This window comes from Pseudorca crassidens, chromosome 1, assembly GCF_039906515.1.
Source record: "Pseudorca crassidens isolate mPseCra1 chromosome 1, mPseCra1.hap1, whole genome shotgun sequence".
Lineage (NCBI taxonomy): Eukaryota > Metazoa > Chordata > Mammalia > Artiodactyla > Delphinidae > Pseudorca > Pseudorca crassidens.
This window is the reverse complement of record NC_090296.1, coordinates 68,488,722-68,498,043: the sequence shown is the minus strand read 5'-3', so window position 1 is coordinate 68,498,043 and position 9,322 is coordinate 68,488,722.

The window sequence follows — 9,322 nt, the reverse complement described above, 5'->3', positions numbered from 1 at the left end:
ATTTTAAAGAAAGAAATTGTGAAGTAGGAGGTGGAGGCATGCATGGGAGTAGAGCCCTGTGACATAACCACCTATTACTATAGGATGAAAGTAAGCATAGAAATTGGGAATCTAAAAGTTCTGTCCAATGATGAGCTGTTTCAGGCATTAGGCTAATTTCTGGAGAACCAGGCATGAACATCATGTCTTCCCTCTGGCCCAGGACTGATCCAGTCCTAATGCAAATGTCAGAGTAAGGAAAAAACACTGCCCGATATTAGGGGTTAAAAGACTTCATCCAAATTCACATATCATTTGTTGTCTGGAGCAGGATCCACTCCAGCTGCCTGTTACAAAGGATGAATCTACGATGAGTATCTGGAGATGCTGTGTACGGAGTTGAGCTACCAGTGAGGAAGTGACTAATGGAATTCTAATTACTGATCACACTGATGTGGAAGATCTGACTCCGTATGAAAGAGATATTGTCAATCACTAAATAACCCATGACCTCTTCTGCCAACCTCATGGCTGAGAATTGTTCAGCTGCACTCTCCTGACTGGCCAGGCATTCCACTGACCCATCCAATTAGGACTGCAGGATGAGACTGAGAGAACCATAAGACTGAGACACAGAAGGCAGACTTGGCTTCTACTGAGAGCAAATCAAGAGCAGAACCAAAATAAAGTAGACAGAAAATCATGGAGGTTCCTTAAAAAAACTAAAAATACAACTATCATATGATCCAGCAATCCCACTCCTGGGCACATATCCGGAGAAAACCATAATCTGAAAAGATGTATGCACCCCAATGTTCACTGTAGCACTATTCACAATAGCCAAGGCATGGAAGCAACCTAAATGTCCATCAACAGAGGAGTGGATAAAGAAGATGTGGTACATATATACAATGGAATATTACTCAGCCATAAAAAAGAATGAAATAATGCCATTTGCAGCAACATGGATGGACTAGAGATTATCATACTAAGTGAAGTAAGTCAGACAAAGACAAATATGACATCTCTTATATGTGGAATCTAAAAAAAAATGGTACAAATGAACTTATTTACAAAACAGAAACAGACTCACAGACTTTGAAAACAAACTTACAGTTACCAAAGGGGGAAGGTGGTGGGGGGAGGGATAAATTAGGAGTTTGGGATTAACATATACACACTACTATATATAAAATAGATAATCCACAAGGACCTACTGTAGAGCACAGGGAACTCTATTCAATATTCTGTAATAAACTATATGGGAAAAGAATCTAAAAAGGATGGATACATGTATATGTATAACTGAATCACTTTGCTGTACACCTGAAACTAACACAACATTGTAAGTCAACTATACTCCAATATAAAATAAAAATTAAATTAAAAAAATCACAGACTGATAGGTGCTGCAGATTTGTCTAAGAATGTGGATTTAGAATGCAAAACTTTAAATTCTTGTAGTTTAAAAGCATCATCAGAGTAATGCTTTACCCAGATTGGTGATTAACTTGGTGCTATACATCTCTCACAGGTATTATTGTCACTAATTTCTTTAATGCCTAACATACATGTATAATAATATTTACAGATACATAAATACAGATGGGAATCAAACATAGTTTTTTGTTTTTCTTTTTTAAGGAGGATTCTTTTTTTTTTTAACATCTTTATTGGAGTATAATTGCCTTACAATGGTGTGTTAGTTTCTGCTTTATAACAAAGTGAATCAGCTATACATATACATATATTCCCATATCTCCTCCCTCTTGTGTCTCCCTCCCACCCTCCCTATCCCACCCCTCTAGGTGGTCACAAAGCACCAAGCTGACCTTCCTGTGCTATGCGGCTGCTTCCCACTAGCTATCTATTTTACATTTGGTAGTGTATATGTGTCCATGTCACTCTCTCACTTCGTCTCAGCTTACCCTTCCCACTCCCCACAGCTCTATTTACAATAGCCAGGACATGGAAGCAACCTAAGTGTCCATCGACAGATGAATGGATAAAGAAGATGTGGCACATATATACAATGGAATATTACTCAGACATGAAAAGAAATGGAGTTATTTGTAATGAAGTGGATGGACCTACAGTCTGTCATACAGAGTGAAGTAAGTCAGAAAGAGAAAAACAAATATCGTATGCTAACACATATATATGAAATCTAAAAAAAACACAAAAAAACCCAACAATGGTTCTGAAGAACCTAGGGGCAGGACAGGAATAAACATAGTTATTTTAAAGGTATTTTATACATGAGAATGTTACTGCTAACTATCTTATTTAACCTATTTAACATTATCTTTGATTATGCTAAATGGGTAATCATTTTACATATTAAGGAATTGAATTATCAATGAAAATAAAATAACTGACAAAGGTAAAAAACAGAAATTTCATATAAGGTTTCCTTAAGTTTAACAGACTGTGCAATTCTAGTTCATTTTAACAAAGGATTCTTTTTTTTTTTTTTTTTTTTTTTGCGGTACGTGGGGCTCTCACTGTTGTGGCCTCTCCCGTTGTGGAGCACAGGCTCCGGATGCGCAGGCTCAGCGGCCATGGCTCATGCGCCCAGCCGCTCCGCGGCATGCGGGATCCTCCCGGACCGGGGCACGAACCCGTGTCCCCTGCATCGGCAGGCGGACTCTCAACCACTGCGCCACCAGGGAAGCCCCAAAGGATTCTTATTTATTAAATATCAACCAGGTAAATTTTGTTATTCAGTGTCCTGGCTCTACCACTTACTAGCTATACGGCATAGTGCAGGCAACCTCACCTTTCATGCTTCATTTTTTTCATCTGTAAATGGGGACAGCTGGAGTACCTACCTTATAAAATGTTGTGTAGAGTAAGTGAGATCAATACATATATAAAATTTATCATTATGCTTGTCAAATTGTAAGCACACAATAAATATTAGCTATCTTCAACATCATTATAGTTAATGTTAATTTATTGAGAGAGAGCATAAGATAGAACCTGTAGAGAGATGATGGGCAAAAGAAGTTGAAGACTTTCTCAGCACAAATGTCATGAAAGTGAATATAGGTATAAATAGTGTTTTACTTAAACTGGATAAAATGTTGTGGACTAGAAGTCAGCAGAGCAAATTAGCTAACTTTCTAGTAATCAGCCTCCCTTATCCATGTAAGTAGATTGGCATAACTGCTCTCTTCCTGGTCTAAATGGTGATGACCATATGATTTTATGAAACCAGATGCTTAAAAAGAATTTATAATGCAGAAGAACAAGTATCATATGATTCCACTTATAGGGGGTACCTTGAATAGCCATATTCATAGAGACAGATATTAGAATAGTGGTTTCCAGAGTTGAGGGGGGAGAGAATGGGAAGTTCTTATCTAATGGGCACAGAGTTTCAGTTTGGGATGATGAAAGTGTTCTGGAGATGTACAGTGGTGATGGCTGTACAATAATGTGAGGTACTTAACACCACAGAACTGAACACTTAAAATCGTTAACATGGGGAACTGCCTGGCGTCCAGTGGTTAGGACTCTGCACTCTCACTATTGAGGGCCCAGGTTCAATTGCTCGTCGGGGAACTAAAATCCCACAAGCCAGGCAGCACAGCCAAATATAAATAAATAAATAAATAAATTTTTAAAGAAAATGGTTAAAGTGGTAAATTTTATGTGAAGTATATTTAACCACAATAAAAAAAAGACAAATGTAAGTGGCCAATAAATGTTTGGGGAAAAAACAAAAACAAAAAGGAATATACAGAGTTAATCCAATTTATTGAGGTAAAAAAAATGCCCCTTGTCCATAATTTCAGGCACTTAGTCAAATAACATATTATGGTTTTAGTCTCAGTTTGCATGATGCCCAAGACTCTAGGACTTTGATTTTACATATTATCTTATCCCTCATTAATTTTATTTTATTTTTTAAAATTTTATTTATGTTATTTATTTATTTATTTTTGGCTGTGTTGTATCTTCGTTGCTGTGCATGATGGGCTTTCTCTAGTTGTGGCGAGCAGGGGCTACTTTGCATTGCAGTGCGCGCAGGCTTCTCATTGCAGTGGCTTCTCTTGCTGCAGAGCAGGGGCTCCAGGCATGAGGGCTTCAGTAGTTGCAGCCGGCTCAGTAGTTGTGGCTCGCCGGCTCTGGAGCACATGCTCAGTAGTTGTGGCACACGGGCTTAGCTGCTCCTCGGCATGTGGGATCTTCCTGGACCAGGGGTCGAACCTGTGTCCCCTGCATTGGCAGGCGGATTCTCAACCAATGAGCCACCAGGGAAGCCCCAAAAAGTATCTCATTAATTTTAGATAAACTCCTTTAGCTTCAGACTTGAGAATAAAACAATTACATCACATCACTATCAAAAGTGTCCACTTCAGTGCCTCAGGAAGTCTAATGAAACCATTATGATCAGCACTCCTAGCAAGGTGATATTCTTCTTCAGAATACATCAGTCTCTTGAACAGAACGAGTGAAGAGAGCATTAAGACAAATTGTGGGGCTTCCCTGGTGGCACAGTTGTTGAGAGTCCGCCTGCCGATGCAGGGGACACGGGTTCATGCCCCGGTCCGGGAAGATCCCACGTGCCGCGGAGAGGCTGGGCCCGTGAGCCATGGCCGCTGAGCCTGCGTGTCCGGAGCCTGTGCTCCGCAACGGGAGAGGCCACAACAGTGAGAGGCCCACGTACCGCAAAAAAAAAAAAAAAAAAAAGACAAATTGTGGCTAATGCATTCTCCTGTATGCATTCCTGGGCTCATGCCCAGCCCCATTAAATATCACCTCAAGTGGATTGGGAATGCTACTGAACAGGAAAAAGAAGACATTTTCCTCCTGCATTAAGTATAGCCAACACAAACATCACCTAACACAAGTGCTGCCCTGCCATTTCTTCTTCATTTTGATGTGTTTCTTGTATGTCTCAGGAGATAGGAAACTAATATCCTGTCTGAAGAGATTCCAATCAAGCAAACACTGCTCATTTATTAGCTAGGATTAGACTAACAGCAAATTTGATCTTTGGTTTCAAGACCTTATCCTTTCACCCAAAAGTTACCCTCATTTCAAATAGCCCCATTTCTCTGTTTTATCAAGAAGTAGCAACAATCTACTACCACCACTGTTATTATGGCATTTCAATCAACTCGTTTCATTGCGGTTTGAGAAAACACTTTGTTGAAAACCAAAGGAAAATCTGCCACGTTTCCATTCAGACATATGGCAGGGAAAAAAAAGCTTAATAACCAGTAATCAGAGTCTGCCTTCTTTGGGTGGAATCCACTGTGGATAAAAGCAATTTATGCTGCATTGGACAAAAATAGTTCATCGATGTTATTCTTCAAGAGATAGTAAAATAACTCCTCATCTGATATCCCAAAACCAAGGAGGGAAAGAGTTCAGATAATGTTGGGATCAATAAAGTCACAAAAGCAGAGTCATGGAGGAAATACATCTTGAAATTACTGTCTTGCTCTTTTTGTCACAGAACTAGCCAAAGAATAGTCAGGGCCATAGGGAAGGGCAGTATTACAACAAGTTTTAGTTCAGGGAATCATAGAAATTAAAGACAACAAAGATACAATATGTATCTACCTAGAGTAGTGATTTCAATGATCAACAATCTGCAGTGTTTTTCCCTTTCAGGAAATAGACCTCTGATTATTCCCCAAGGCTTAAATAATTCAGAATAGTGAAACATCAAAACTTACCTTTTAATATATTTTGAACTGACATTTGAATATGGATATATATTTTATAGAAGATTAAGCAAATGAACGAGGCTTCATGAAAGTCCAAACTCGGGAAAGGGAGAAATATCCCTTTTCTTCATTAGGTATCAAGACCCTTTAACTCTTTCCCATAATCTTCCATGCTCAGAATATTCTCCTTTGGTCCATGCCTTATCACACTCTCAGGCAAAAGCGCCCCTCTCTACAAACTACCCTTTCTGCAAAGGGCATGTGTTTTGATATCAAAAGGTTTCTCAGTCTACATAGTGAACAGTGGGAGTTCTCATGTCAACAAAACAAAAAGTAGGCAATACATGTTTTCATTGGCAATGCGGTGATTCCTAAACTTTGCTGCACATTAGAATGGTCCAGAAAGTTTTTTTAAAACCTGATGCTCAGGTCATACCCTGTGCCCATGAAATCAGAATGTCTGGGGGTGGGAGCCAAACACAGTATTTTTTAAAGATCCCCCAGTAATTCCAAGGTGCAGAAAAGTTTGGGAAACCTTCCTATCATGGAGGTCAAAATTTGTTATTAATTATATGCCAACAAACCATCTCTTCATACCAATAATCAAGAATTGATCAATGTTTTGATTTCTTAGCATTATTTAATTATTTAAGACAACCCTAGAAAAGTCAATTCAAAGTGAAGTTGTCAGGATAAATAATAGAAAGCATTTCTTCTTTTTTCGTTATTATTAAATCAATACCATACTATGGTGTCACGAAACATTTTCTTATTAAAGATTTTCTTCTTATGGTTTTATTTCTACTATAATTTTCCTGACAGGTCTGGCATAGACTCTACTCATGGGGAAATTTGTGTCCACTCCCTACAAGGGATAGATTTTTCTAGGAAGGTTACACTTTATAAATGTGGTTTGGTTTTCCAGTATGGTATAGGTTTTATGACATAACAGAGGAAGAGTCAAGCCACACCCATTGTAATCTCTTACTTTTTGTCCTCAGGCTCCAAAAAACCTTACTCCCACCTGGAAACAGTGTGCTAAATCCTTATTTTGCACCTTACATTTGTAGATAATGCAAGTATCTTTCCTCTCAAAATTCTTATTCACTATATTTTCATTAATGATTTATATCAGCAGAGAATTTTAAAATCTATTTCCATCACCCAGTAATTTTTCTAAGAAAAGTAATTTCTATATTCTGATTGAAAAACTGAAGAAATTACTAGATAATCCATGCTTATTTTGACCATCTTCCTTAGCATACAGCTTAACCAGCCTCTTGCCTTTGCCTAAATGTCACTATGCCTTTTATATATGTATCCTTAGACATCTGGCTCCTTTTCTTTCAGGTTTTTTGGACTAAGACAAACCTTGGAAACAGTCAACTTCATTAAAAATATTTTTGTCTTGTAGAGTCTAGATGACTTTATTATCTGAATGTTTCCTTCTCTCTTCACTTTTTCTTGTCCAATAACTGATATATTCATACATAAGAATACAAACAGAAAGAAAATTAAATAGCCCCCTTCAAAAATTCCTTTGGTATTATGAGAGCTAATCAACACAATTTTTTAAAAATTAATTCAACCGAGTTAATTCTTGCTCACACTGTGATTTCTGTGAATATTTTATCAGTCTCCTTAAAGATTTTGGAAGTCTCCTTGAAGTTCAGAATATTACAGTTTCTAAGTCCTTATACTATGCCTTATTTATGAACCTACTTACCATGATTCTAACCTAAGTTAACAATAAGTTAACAAGTATTTACTAAAGGTCTACTCTGTGCCTGGCACTGTGCAAAGCATCATAAAGAACGTAGAAGGAAAGAAGCCAAAGATTGTCCCTGAATTTTGCAAACTGGTTGAGGAGGCGAGATGCTATTGGTTATAAAGCACAGCTATTTTTTGAAGAAAAAATACTAAGAAAGGAAAAATAGGCATCTGATTAAATTTTGACTTGTTATCATGTATGTCAAGATGCATTGACATTTTAAGATGCATTCTGATTTTAGAGATGCAAAAATGCAAATAAATAAATAAAAGTGCATCTTAGTATCAAATGCAATAAATAGGGTATATACTGTAACAACCAGGAAATAATACACAAAAATGCTAAATACATAAGAGGTTGCACACACAGTGATGGGCACAGGGTTGCTGCAATAGATACCACTGCAACCGCTCGGATGGTTTGCACAATGACTAAAGCTAAATGGAACAAAAAGTCAAAAGCACTAGTAAAGTCCCTGGAGTTCTATATCATGTCAGGGTAGCAAATTCCTACTTACTACTCACTTTAATGAGACAGGCACATTGAATACCACACTCACATCTGATCCACTGTCACGTCCTACTTATCCTACACCCACAATCTTTCACATCCATCCCCTTTTCTCCTTTCACTTGCCATTGTACTATTTCTTCTCACTGTTTTCTCTACCAAATCTCTCTAGGCAGTATCTAACTTAATCTTCCCTAGCCACAGCTCTGAGCACAACAATCCCAACATTGTGGGGATGGCAACAATGGCTAATCAATGAGGACTAAACTACTTAGCTTGGCATTCAAGGCCCTAGAAGATCCGACCCCAGTATACGTTATCTCCTACTTTTCCATCGCAACAGTAGTTCTCTTAAAATATTTCTATTTAATTGACTCATCAGATCAATATTCTCCACTCCCTGTGTAGAATATGGCCTCTGTAAAACATGGATGATTAAACGCTTTGAGCTAGCAAGTAATACAGTACATCTGTGCCCTTCTCCCACCAATTAGCTACATGCTTGTCCAAACCTATTTATGCCAGTCTTACTTGTTTTTGCAATTATGTGATTTAATTAAACACAAAAACTGATAAAAGTACAGAAAGAAAATAGTTTCTATGAAAACTGAGTTATATGCTTGATTAAAAAAAGAAGCCAACAAAAGAATGATGTCCCATTAAAAACGGGCAATACAGCTATAACAGATTGAGAAAATAAATATAAAAATGCAGAAAAATATCAGACTCAGACTGCTCTCAGGTGTCTCCTAGTTTTGCTCCACTTTAAATAAGCCAAACTGGTTTATATCAATTCAGGCATAAAATGGTGTGTTTTGGGCAGGGTCTCCAATCAGCAGACTCATACTCCAAGAAAATGATTTGGTTCTTCAGGAAAAGATTGGCAAATAAATGCATGCCTGTACGTTTTATGTTAAAATTAAAAGCCTACATGTGTTGTTTTTTAATGATTCCTCACTTTTACCAAGCTTTCAACTTAGAAACTATCTATGGTCCCAACTCAATACGTACAGAAACTCTGCTCCTACCCTGGGCTCCAAACAAACTTTAACTCCTAGGCCCATACTATTTCTTCTTCAAGAAATAAGCTTTTCTCGGGCTTCCCTGGTGGCGCAGTGGTTGAGAGTCCGCCTGCTGATGCAGGGGACACGGGTTCGTGCCCCGGTCTGGGAAGATCCCACATGCCGTGGAGCGGCTGGGCCCGTGAGCCATGGCCGCTGAGCCTGCGTGTCCGGAGCCTGTGCTCCGCAACGGGAGAGGGGAAAAAAAAGAAATAAGCTTTTCTCACCTCTCCCACTGTTCAAATCTACCAAATCCTCAAGAACCTGTGAATGCCCCCATCTCTGTGACGTGTCCCCTAAAGCCTTTCTGTCAGAAA